The 12,500-nt window shown below is 32.5% G+C and overlaps 4 non-coding genes across 4 annotated transcripts; all 4 read left to right on the top strand.

Annotated features, from left to right (window-relative positions):
• The first annotated feature begins 537 nt into the window (after positions 1–537).
• TRNAN-GUU (transfer RNA asparagine (anticodon GUU)) lies at positions 538–611 on the top strand. The gene has a single exon. It is a non-coding gene; the product is annotated as a tRNA-Asn (tRNA).
• A 2,481-nt stretch (positions 612–3,092) lies between these two features.
• Positions 3,093–3,166, top strand: TRNAN-GUU (transfer RNA asparagine (anticodon GUU)). The gene has a single exon. It is a non-coding gene; the product is annotated as a tRNA-Asn (tRNA).
• Positions 3,167–6,328: 3,162 nt separating this feature from the next.
• TRNAN-GUU (transfer RNA asparagine (anticodon GUU)) lies at positions 6,329–6,402 on the top strand. Its single transcript has one exon. It is a non-coding gene; the product is annotated as a tRNA-Asn (tRNA).
• A 3,862-nt stretch (positions 6,403–10,264) lies between these two features.
• On the top strand, positions 10,265–10,338 carry TRNAN-GUU (transfer RNA asparagine (anticodon GUU)). The gene has a single exon. It is a non-coding gene; the product is annotated as a tRNA-Asn (tRNA).
• Positions 10,339–12,500: the final 2,162 nt, after the last annotated feature.

Below are 12,500 nucleotides of genomic sequence, written 5' to 3'. Positions count from 1 at the left end.
CAGAAGAAAAACTGAACTCAGAGGGATCACAAAGAAATTAATCAAGGTTATTGATGAACGATGAACGGTTTGCACTAATATTAGGTATTTCGATATAGTATAGTATTACAGTCGTGAGAGGGTCGGGTGGGGTGAAGGATAGTACCGGCGTCCCACATATCCCGGGAATTGATTCCTCAGAATTCTAACCACAGGAACAGGTCTTCTAACTATCCCAGTTGTCAAGCAATTTTATTTCGCCAAGGCCTACCAACATGTGGATTAAAAGTGAGTCTTTCGTAATGTTTCTCGTAAATCTTTTTGTTTGTTTGCTTTTGTTGTTGTTAATGTTACAGAGAAGTCACTTGCTTGATGCAATTTGCAAGATAATATCTAATTTGAATATCAATCTACTTATTGGTCCATTCAGACCACATGCTCTTACATATTGTTGTAATGTTACGGTCATAAGGTCATTTTAATCCTCAAACAAAATCGAGTTGCAAAGTTCTGAGTCTGCTGCAAATAATGTAACTAAAAGTTTACATATTATTGTAAGCCTCCGTGGCACAATCGGTTAGCGCGTTCGGCTGTTAACCGAAAGGTTGGTGGTTCGAGCCCACCCGGGGGCGATTTCTTTAGTTCATGACGCAACTAGTTAATAATAAAAAATCTGTTAATAACTCGTGACCAACTACGCGAACCATAGGGATGAAATGACTGAAGAGTTGTGCGATGACACGATCACAGGACTGCAATACTAAATATGAGGAAGTGACTGCCATTATTCCATACATTAGCATTAAGAAAAATAATCCATTGCCTCAGCTGCGCTTATCAAACTACAGAAGCTATATCAGAGCAAAATCAGCAGCATAATGATAATGACCGTCAAGATAACGAACACAACAAAAGTTGTTGACTTTTTTCTAACAATATTTACAATGATTTTCTTAATTCTGATACTGGTTTTATCTTAAATATTTTCAGAAATCCAATATCAAAATATACCGATAATAATATTACTTGTCTTATACAGTACGGTCGATATTGGATGTGATGATGCGATTGAATTAATTGTGGATGTGGTTAATTACCGTAATTAACCACATCCAGAACACGAGTTATATTAACAATTATAGCAATAGTATTACTACTGCTCCAGCCAGTAATAATGATGGTGATAATGGTAAGATAACAAAATAATAATAATAATAGGCCAAAGTTTTATTCGAAAAACTAAAGGAACAGGTTAAGGTTTCTTCAAAAAGACAGAATAATAACTGAGGCGAATGAGTGATATTACTTGTTTAGACGATCTTAGAACTGCTGCCGAATGTTAAATTTCATTTGTCTCCGATGACGATACCGATGGCAGATAAACATCTTAATTCAAGCTATTTTCAGATATCATGCTGTAAATTTGTCTATTCGCTTCAGAATTCACGTTTCCATATTGGATTCCATATCCCAACTCCAAATAATATCACTGTGCGACGGAAAGAAGACTGAATTCGGAGGAAAGACAAAGAAGTAAAAGCAAGGTTACTGATGAGTCTTCAGTTTAAAGGTTGTCCCTGATTGTTCAAGTATGAGCATCTCAATGTGCATTTTTATGCTTATTAAACTGGGAGGGCCGAGAATTAGATTTGGTGCGCTGATGATAGCATTTTTGTTGATTGTTATTGTTAGGATGATTATACTTGTGTATGACTATAATACGATACTGATGCTGAGGTTGAAATTAGTATCAGGGCTATTTGAGACAGTTAAAATTGTGTGGAAGGCAGAACACAGGAAGTGCTATGATCCCAAGAATAGCCCGAGTGATGCCTGAATTCGTACTCTTCCCTGGCTCAACGTCGAATTGATGTAAGTGGATAGATGGATGGAAATAATGAGGAATTGGTGGATAGGTCAATGTGATAGAGTGTCTGTTGATTGATCTGATTAATTTAGTTTTTATTATTATTATTGTAGGTGGTTAGGCAGGTATAAGAGCTATGTAAATCAGAACGTTTGATACTAGTAATAATGATGATACAAAATAATCAAAAAGGTTATGATAATCTTGCTAGTATCAACAATAACCATCATATTGACAAATATCATAACTTCAGCGATAATGAATTGTGGTAATTACAATAACCACAATGACAATGAAAGCAATAATAATACTAACAATAATGATATTGTTCATATTGAGGTAGAAATTTGTATCGATTGACTTCTTGTGATGCCACCTAACCAATTATGGCAATATTTCCTAACGGAATCAACAGAAAAGTACGATACGAACGGCCGAAAATACTTTAACCTGAGCGTATGGGAGAGATATTTATTTGGTGAGACAAATGTATTTCGCAGAGCCACCCACCGCCTGAACTATGCCGTGACTTCACACACCCACTCCCAGCGTCAACAGTTTCAGAGTGCATGCGTTCAATTTAATTAATAGCCAATCAATATTGATCTTATCATTGGGATGGAATTTAGTGGACCAAAAAACGCCCCGAAAAACAATGGCATGTAAAATTCCCGCCAAAAATCGGAGTCGCGGAGCAAGTAGTAATCGTTGTACATACGGTACGCCACGCGTAATTATTTAAGTAATCAGATCATTTGCATTTTCATATTACAGTAGACATATTTTTTTCTATATTTAGTTTGTAGAGAACGGGAATGACCTTCGCTGACCTTTCGAAGAAAGAGGTTATCTTTGTATGAATGAATGGTAAGATCGGAATGATGAGTAGGTAAGACCAACTGAGACCAATTTGTTGCACAACGGGTAACATGTCACGATCAACATCGAATTTCCACGATGTCAAGATGGGTTACAGCATTCAAAGTACTATAATCAAAGCATGGGTAAAGATGTTGCTCGTAAATTAATACCGCTACTTAGTTGTTTTTTTATGCAACTTGCAAGACAAAGCAAATACTATAATATTCAAGCATCTATTTCACTTATCATTACCTTGAAACCCCATGCTGTAATGCCATCTCAACAATTACGTTCATAAGGCCATCTTATCCCAAATATTAACTCGAGCTAGAGAGTTTCTGGTCAGGTGCTGAGTGTGAAATAGAAAGTTTCCATGTTCATGTAAGCCTCCGTGGCACAATTGGTTAGCGCGTTCGGCTGTTAACCGAAAGGTTGGTGGTTCGAGTCCACCCGGGGGCGTACTCTTTAATTGCCTTCAAGTCTGAAGAAGTTCAAAAATGTTGTCAAAAAGTAGAGCACGTATTAATATGTAATAATAATGCGCAATAATAATCATATATATAACACAACATAAGATGATTCGGCTCTAACAATGAAACCATTTGAAAAATTAATATGGTCATATAATGTGGCCGAATAACAAACAACAAAACAGATTCAGAAACACGCGAAGAAACTTCTATAAAAATGATCGTATGAGGGGCGTAGAAATAGTGGATGCTTACAATGAATTCGCATCATCTCAATTATTATTAAGACAATTATCACCAATGCTGTCTTCAAATGTTTACCAAGCTACTATGAGAAGGCAATCAGCGTTTCCAATAAAAATAACTCAGGGTAAAGTGTTAGAATTACATTAGAGACAATAGATTAGCAATAGAGATCAGGTGTTATAATCTGAACAGAAACATCTAGCGACAAAAAACAAGTTCAGTTATTACTACTCTAATAGAAACAGTTGTAAGAACAATCAACGTCAGTTGTTACTAGCCACTAGAAACATGCAAATTAATAGTAATCATCAGGAGTGACTTAATACAAACTAGCAAACTAACAACTACATTCTGACGAACAATATTGACTGAGACCTTAATTGAAACAACTTTGTTGGCGAACTAACAAAGTCAAGTCTAGACGATAGTATTATGATTCTCCCACTACAATGAAGTGTTTCCTCAGGGAAACTATTCTTAATAAGAACTGAGAAATTCATATGCGCTATCAAATCTTTCTGCATATGGAAATGTGTACTTTTTAATATGCATATTAAGAATATAACAAAATGAAATCGTGTCCGAAAATATCTATATCAGTAGGAGAAGCGACGTGTACGTGACTTGAGGATAAAAAAAAAATGGCCATCTCCCTACCGCAAAGCTCCTATTATCATTTGAACTAACCATTAACTTTTTTTTCTTTTACTTATGTTCTTAATTAAGTAATGTTCAACATAAGTTGATACTTATAGGTTGTGGATGAACGTAAAAAGACAAAAAAAAATACAACATGTGTATATACAAGTGGAAGAATATACATGTAAATTTACTAATAACAAATACTATCGCTCAACTGTTCCATATGGCACCAAATAAACACTGAAGTAGAGAATAAGATACAATATAGTTACAAGTGATAGATTTTCTATTTATTGAATGAAGAATACTCAGTCTATTACGTACACACACACAGACACACAGAAGTATGCATTTACACATCCCTTATGCATGGACTGGTAATTACAAATACTTTGGCGCAGTGGCCATTTAGTACATAAGCGTACGCTCACACACATCCACACGCGCATTTCACACACACACACACACACACGGAAACAATCACGATGAAAGCAAAAGCACACATGCACGGACAAGCACACCCTCACCAAGGGCACATATAATCGGAAACATTCACGCTCGCAAACATAAACAGCCACTTACAAGGACACACACACACACACATACATATATATATATATATATATATATATATATATATATATATATATATATATATATATATATATATATATATATACAGATACATATATATATATATATATATATATATATATATATATATATATATATATATATATATATATGTATATATATATACAGATACATATATATATATATATATATATATTTATATATATACATATATACATATATATACTTATGTGTGTGCGTTTATATGTATTTATGAAAATATATAGATATACATATGCATAAAAAAAAACATGCATAGACATAAATATATATATATATATATATATATTGATTTTTATTTATATATATATATATATAAATTTATCTATACATACATACATATATGTATATATATATATATATATATATATATATATATATATATATATATATGTGTGTGTGTGGGTGTGTGTGTGTGTGTGTAATATATACATATATACATATATAGATATGCATATGTATATATTTATATAATACATGTATGTATACACAAACACACACGCGCGCGCGGCACACACACACACACACATAGACACACATCATATATATACATATATATATGTGTATATACATATGTGTGTGCGTTTATATGTATTTATGAATGAATATTTATACATACATATATGTGTGTATATGTGTATGTTTACATATGATTATACATATATATTATTATGTATATATACATATATATGTATATATGTATATATATATATATATATATATATATATATATATATATATTGTGTGTGTGTATATACATATATATATACATATATATATATATATATATATATATATATATATATATATATATATATATATTATATATATATATAGTTTGTTTTCCTCTCTTACTGTTCATGTTGACGTAGAGATGAATATTTTTTAAAAATCGATTTGGTCAAATAATTGCCATTATGCAATGGCATAAATGAATATTTTCAGAGAGTGCCCATTGTCTTTAAGAAAGTCAAAGAGAGTAGATGTGGCATCCTGTCGACGCTAACCTCCACGTTCATTTACGAAAACAGGGAAAGGGTTTAAAATGAATCCTGTAACTTGTTCCTAGATCCATGCCTGGATATGGTTCACCATTAAAAGTTGATCAGTTGGGCCATCCATAAATTTTCATTACAGCATGTCAGTATTTTTTCACGATGTCTGGATGACAAACTAAGCAAGAAAAAATACCAATAAAGCCAGAAACCAGAAAGTTAGATGACAAAGATTATAGGGTAAGGGGCAGGTCTGCTCCTCGATTGCGTACCACTAAAATAATGATTTAAACTGAAAAATATCAACAGACGATTCTCTTATATTCATACTGAAAGGACTAGTAATTAAATGATAAAATTAAGTGATAAACAACACACATTTAACCCTGATAAGCATATTTTCTCATCAAATTGTTACAAGCACAAACATGATGCATTGTAAGTCTCTGTATGTAGAAATGAATACTATTAGAAATTAATACATTAGAAATGAATACAACGTTGGTTGGATTTAGTAGCTACGTCACAGTAAACTTGTGATTATGTAATCGTCATTTCATACACTGCATATAAGCTATTGGGCTACTAATTCATGGCTAAATATTTCATTGCTTTAAATTTCTCATATATTCAATGCCTCCGTGGCACAATTGGTTAGCGCGTTCGGCTGTTAACCGAAAGGTTGGTGGTTCGAGCCCACCCGGGGGCGTTAATTTTCAAGCTAGCAATAATTTCCTACATAAAGCAACTGGTAATTCAATACTATTCAAATCGTAATGAAGCACAAGACGTGGAAATGTGAATCATAAAAATAAGGGACTCGTAAAAAGTCACTGGAAATGCAGAATAGTTACTCTTCACATTTCAATATCTTTATCAATTTGAATCGTACAAATAAATCCCTTATAAGGTGTTGAGAGAATACCTTTGCAACTTTTATGAGAACCGTCTGGCTCAAAATGCAAAAGTTGGTCCTCCGATATAAACATTTTTTTTCAACTTTTCGGCATGAACTGTCAACCAAGAAAGTAGAAAAAAGTATTAATAATTTGGTTCATGTCCTGTCTCAGATCGTATATTTCATCTCTTTCTATTTAGATGTGTGTTTGTGTGTGTGTGTGTGTGTGTGTGCACGGGCGTGTACATCGTAATGGACATATACAAATATACAAATTTGAATAGACATATAAAGATCGAGATAGACAATAATGACATATCACGGCCCTACAACTGCCCTAATATGATGAAATGAGACAATCCTATCTTCAGAGGTAAAAAATTACTTGGTCAGAGGCACAAATACAGCTTAGCTATGTTTTTGTTTTCCTTTCTGAATAGAACTCATAAAATAATGTATCATTGTTATCAACGAACTATGAGATATCCATCAGGCATGAAAAAGGGTTAAGTACAGAAATGGAAAATGTCCGATTTTATTAGTGCTGTATGCCAATAAGAATAAAATACAAATCCATGACTAAACTGCGCTATATTTTTGCATATAAATATATTTTAATAGAAAAAGAGTAAATATTGAATGTAGACGGCAACTACGAGCAGGGCAAGTCCGTTTTATCGTTTTATTTTTCTATTAATGTATGTATATATATATATGTATATATATATATATATATATATATATATATATATATATATATATATATATATATACACATATATATATATATATATATATACATATATATATATATATATATATATACACATATATGTATATATATGTATACAATATATATATATATAATATATATACATACTATATAATACATATATATATATATATATATATATATATATATATATATATATGTTTGTGTGTGTGTGTGTGTTTGTATGTGTGTGTATCTCATTGTATTTCTTTTTTTTCTCTTTTTTTCCTTAGAAATCTCCTTCAGGTAAGAAATTAAAGAATAAAGCGCTACCCCCCCCCCCCCAACAAAATAAAAATCGAAAGTATTTTTTTATTGCTTCATGTAAACTCTAAGAAGAAATTGCCGTATCGGGAAATGTCGGGAAATCGCTAATAAATAGAATATAAATAAATAAACAAATAAAATTAAATAGATAATTGATGAAAACAAAAATAAATAAGATAAATAAAACAAAATAATGAGTAAAATAAAATAATAACAAATAAATAAGATGAAATGAAATATATAGATAATCAAATAAAAGGAAATAGAATATAAATAAATGAAATAAACTGAATAATAAATAAATAATGAATAAAATAAAAATGCCAAGCTAAGTTTGTGCTTTTAGAATGTGTTTGAAGAAAGACGGTATAACTGCTATCTTCTGTCATGAAATTAATCTGCAGTTCGCGTTGGGCTAAATTTTTACTCTATTTCTTGACATAGTATTTTTTCTTACTTGATTCTTGATAAAGTATATTTACAGATTCATGGAGAAAAGACTCTAACTCATTATAATGGACACGATGATGTAAGGAAAACGTTAAAGAAACGTCTTACTCTCTGGCTCACCCACAGACTGAATTCAACAAACAGTACCTTGCATAATGTTCCACCTTCAAAGTATAAAGTAATTACTACCGAGTTACTAGGCAGATAACTAGTTTTTTATGATGAATAAACTCATATGATAAATCCTTATAATCTTAAAATTCTTATATTATTTCAATGAGGTTTCTATACGTTGATTACATTTCAGGGGAAACGATATATATTTATGATTTCTTAATGTTTTTTTTTTCCTACTAATGAAGTTGCAATGAATCAAACAGCAATCCCATCAAACAATTATTTTCCTGTCCTTCAACAAATCGAAATTTTCAACTCATTGTCAACACTCAGGCGGTAAATACAAACTCATATTACATTTTAGCGATTGAAACATTCATCAAGAAATTCTTTGCGTCACATACAATTAATGCTTCTAATATCCATTCTAATTCAAGAATTTCTGATTTAGAACTTTTTTCAAGGGATTACTATACAAGCACAAAGTTATCTTCAGGCTTAATCCTTTTAGCTTCGAATCTTTGAGTTGCTCCCTTGCTTTAATAAAGTAGTGATAAAAACTACACACGTAATTCCGTCGCCCACTTAGGTTATAGACAGAATGCCGATAGTGCACATATTAATGATAACAATTATTTCTTTAATCTTATTATCATTGTCATTATCATGGTTACCATTGTCATTGTTCTTAATATCACTAGTAGAAGCATTATCATTATCATCATTACCATGAAATAAATTAGGTATCTTTAAGAGTACCAGTGTCAAGAGTAATCATTGGTACCGGATGGCATCTATTCATGCCATGACAAAAAGAGCCTTAACGCCGGGTGGTATATATACCTGCCATGACTAAATGAGCCCATCTGGACATTGCATGTAAAAATTATATGAGATTCTAAAGTCAGTGTTTTTAAGTTATTTACTAAACATCTATTTTATAAGTGTAGTATAATCATCACATGATTAACATTATCAATATATCAATGTGTCTATATGGGATGAAATTCGAACATCAGTGTTTCTGCTAGTTAGTTTTTTGTGAAACAAACCGTTTAATATAGTCATGATAATCACTACCATGCTTATCATTATTATAAAAAAAAAACTGTTATTATTGGTCATGTGTGTATACTTGTCTCTCAGTGTCTCCATTTTCAGCACAAAGCTGTCATTCCCGTTGTAAAATCTTTTTTTTTCTCAAATATTTACTGATTCTTTTTTAAACAGTTCTCTCTGCACTGAAAGCATCTTACTCGAGTTTTCGCATCGAATTGTCATGAAAATAATGACAGCGATCCACCTATCTCAAAAATACATTCATCATTGCGATAAAGGAAAAACGTTCCACTCCATAGGTGAGTTGTTGATCTGGAATTAAAAATCTAACTCTTCTATATTTAAAACAACAAAAAGGATATCTGAGCTACAATACATATTTTTTCTCACAATAAATATAACTAATGATCTTAATATAAGCGAACAATTCAAACGATGTTCACAACTAATGATCCTTTGTAACACTTTTGATGCACTTTCTACAGTTAAGTAAAATATGGTGCCTCAACCGTATAAATGTAACTGTAAACATCTTTACTCATTGCAATTAATGTGATATATAAATACAGACACCGTAATGCTGGTTCATTCCAGTGGTCTGACAGTAAATTACATTTGATTGGCATCTAAAATGCATCCTTGACAATTGGATCACGAATTGTTAGAGATTGTCAGACTGTGAATGGCATAAATCACTGGTGGATTAGAGACAGGTTAGCTGCTTCCCACATAATCAAGCACGTCAGGTTCGACATTTCCGTTTCTCTTAATTAATCTATTTTAAACAAAAGACAGGGATCATATTCTAAATGCAAAAGGCAGTGGGGCATATGTAGCTGGTCTCAAAAATATTGTGTAGAAGGAGGGGGAGCTTGAAGATGGTCACTATTTTTTACACAACCCAATATTTGCACCCGATCTTACCATCCTGTGTTAAATGCCGTAAATTAGTACTACCATTATCTCTTTGAGTCCTATATGAACAGGAAATTCATAGTACAATAATATGCCTCCGTGACACAATTGGTTAGCGCGTTCGGCTGTTAACCGAAAGGTTGGTGGTTCGAGCCCACCCGGGGGCGATAGTTTTCTAGCAGTTCGCCCGGGATGTGCACGAGGCGGGGCCCGTTCTCTGCCAGTTTTATTCTTTTCTAACAAGATTCACAAGAAATTAATATACTCTTCACCTGTAGCAGTTAAAAATAAACTAGCAATCGAAAGAGGCAAACAGTAATAGCAAATGTAGCTTGGTAATTTTTAACTCAACCATTTGACGCTAGGCACATGTACCATCACCTATGTTTTATATCATTAATCTAATTCATGGTTCAATAAGCGCACAAGTAACCAAAAAGATTATTAGTAAGCCTATCATATCGTAGCTGTTTATCTCATTTCTGGAATTTTCGGGGATTTTTTAACAAGTTCTTGCTATTTTTTTTGTCACTACCTTTTTATACATCATTATAACGTTGATAACAATATAAGTAGAAGAATAAAACCTTTTTTTTTTAATCAAGGAATCAGACAGGCCTGCGCTCACAGCACCAACGGGTTCAATTCCCATTACTTGCAACAGTTACACTGTTAAGAATAGAAATCGTGGCATTCAGTTTGTTAAATTGTGCAGATTGTTTTTCTTTTTTATTATTAACAGCAAGGCTAAATATGAACCAGCATGTGCTTAAAAATCGTATAAACATATCAAACTTATATCAGTGATATTATAGGAATATGGGTTAACAAAAACCATATGTAACTGTCGGGGAATACACATGAAGGAACATTACCTAGTTGCAACATTCTTTTTTACCATCCTATCTCAATCCTTAAAATAAGTATTAATTGAGTGGGATGGTAGGGCACTCATATGGTTCATCCCTGATACACAATGATTTCATGAAACCTCTATTCATTTTTTTTTTTTTTAATAGATCTATTTCTTGATTCCTGGTGGAAACCCTGATGATGGTCAATGAAACCCCTGATGAGAATCATTGGTATAAACTAGATTTCGAGAGCTATGGCACTTGTTGATCTGTATTAACACGTCAGTTGTAACATGCATATTTTGCACCAGTCCTTTTTCTTCTTTTTCTTTCGTCATATTAGTATTGTAATCTTAAGATTCCACCGATCTTCTGGATCAACAGCTGACATTACTTAATCCCCCCTGCGGGAGAGAACCTTCTCAATTATGCTTTTAATCACCAATGGGCAGATGGCATTCAGGATAAGGATTTTCTTCAAAAGAGAATGAAGTAATATCGGGGGAGAAAGTATGTAATATCAGTTTATCAGGAACTCATCGTTATTGTTATATTTCCAAACTGTCTGTCTTACCTTATTTTTTATCATGAAACTATCAACATCGCGTTATCATTATCGGGCAATCAGTCAACTAATTATCTTTCTCCACTTGTAACATATGTAGCCTATTATATATCAAGAATTTCAGCTTGCTATCTCATCATGTGTCATTAACCCACTTAAATAAGTATTGGGTATAAGGTCGCAGTATCTGGCATGTATTCATTACATAGGGACAAGGTGTATCATTAGAGCAACCAGTCACCTTTCCCATCCGGTTGATTTATTTGCCGTATACAATTGCAAACGATGTAAGAGTACTTAGTGCCTCCGCGTACTACGTATCAGGTGAATCGTTCGCATCCAATCTCTTAGTTTATCTTCATATAGGCCTAACCTGTATATATAGTCATAGGCTTCTGATGAGCTTTTTTTAAAGAATATTTTGCAATTTGCAATGTCTGTGATTTGTTTATCGTCGATCTTATCTGCTACCGCACTGAAAACAATTTGGTTTCGTAATCAAAATGATCAAGAAAATTATTCAGAGTAGATCTTTGTAAGGCACTATTCATACGTTTAATCCAAAGCGTTTTAAGGCTGAGATTTATTGCTCAACACTTTTTTCTTCGTATGCTCGATTTGTCTTCACTCTAATACTGCTATATAAAATGAAATACTGCCAGCTATGAAATGAAAAAGGGTTTGTACGTTTTGGTGATTCTTGGTTTTCAAATTGTGATATCGAAAATTGTATGCGTCTTGCCCCTGATTCGCATCTCGTATGTGTGCGTATTACCTTTTGCGCAGAAATATTTGTATCTTTCCCTTTTCTATACCTTAAATTAGATCATTCCGTCTAGAATAACCTCGTCTTTACTCATATTTCCATCCTCTTCAATGACTGCACCTTCATTTATTTTTTGATTTTTGA

The sequence above is a fragment of the Penaeus japonicus genome, unplaced genomic scaffold (genome assembly GCF_977035675.1).
Source record: "Penaeus japonicus unplaced genomic scaffold, GWHDUDI00000001_assembly GWHDUDI00000024, whole genome shotgun sequence".
NCBI lineage: Eukaryota > Metazoa > Arthropoda > Malacostraca > Decapoda > Penaeidae > Penaeus > Penaeus japonicus.
This window is presented reverse-complemented; position numbering and strand designations above follow the sequence as displayed.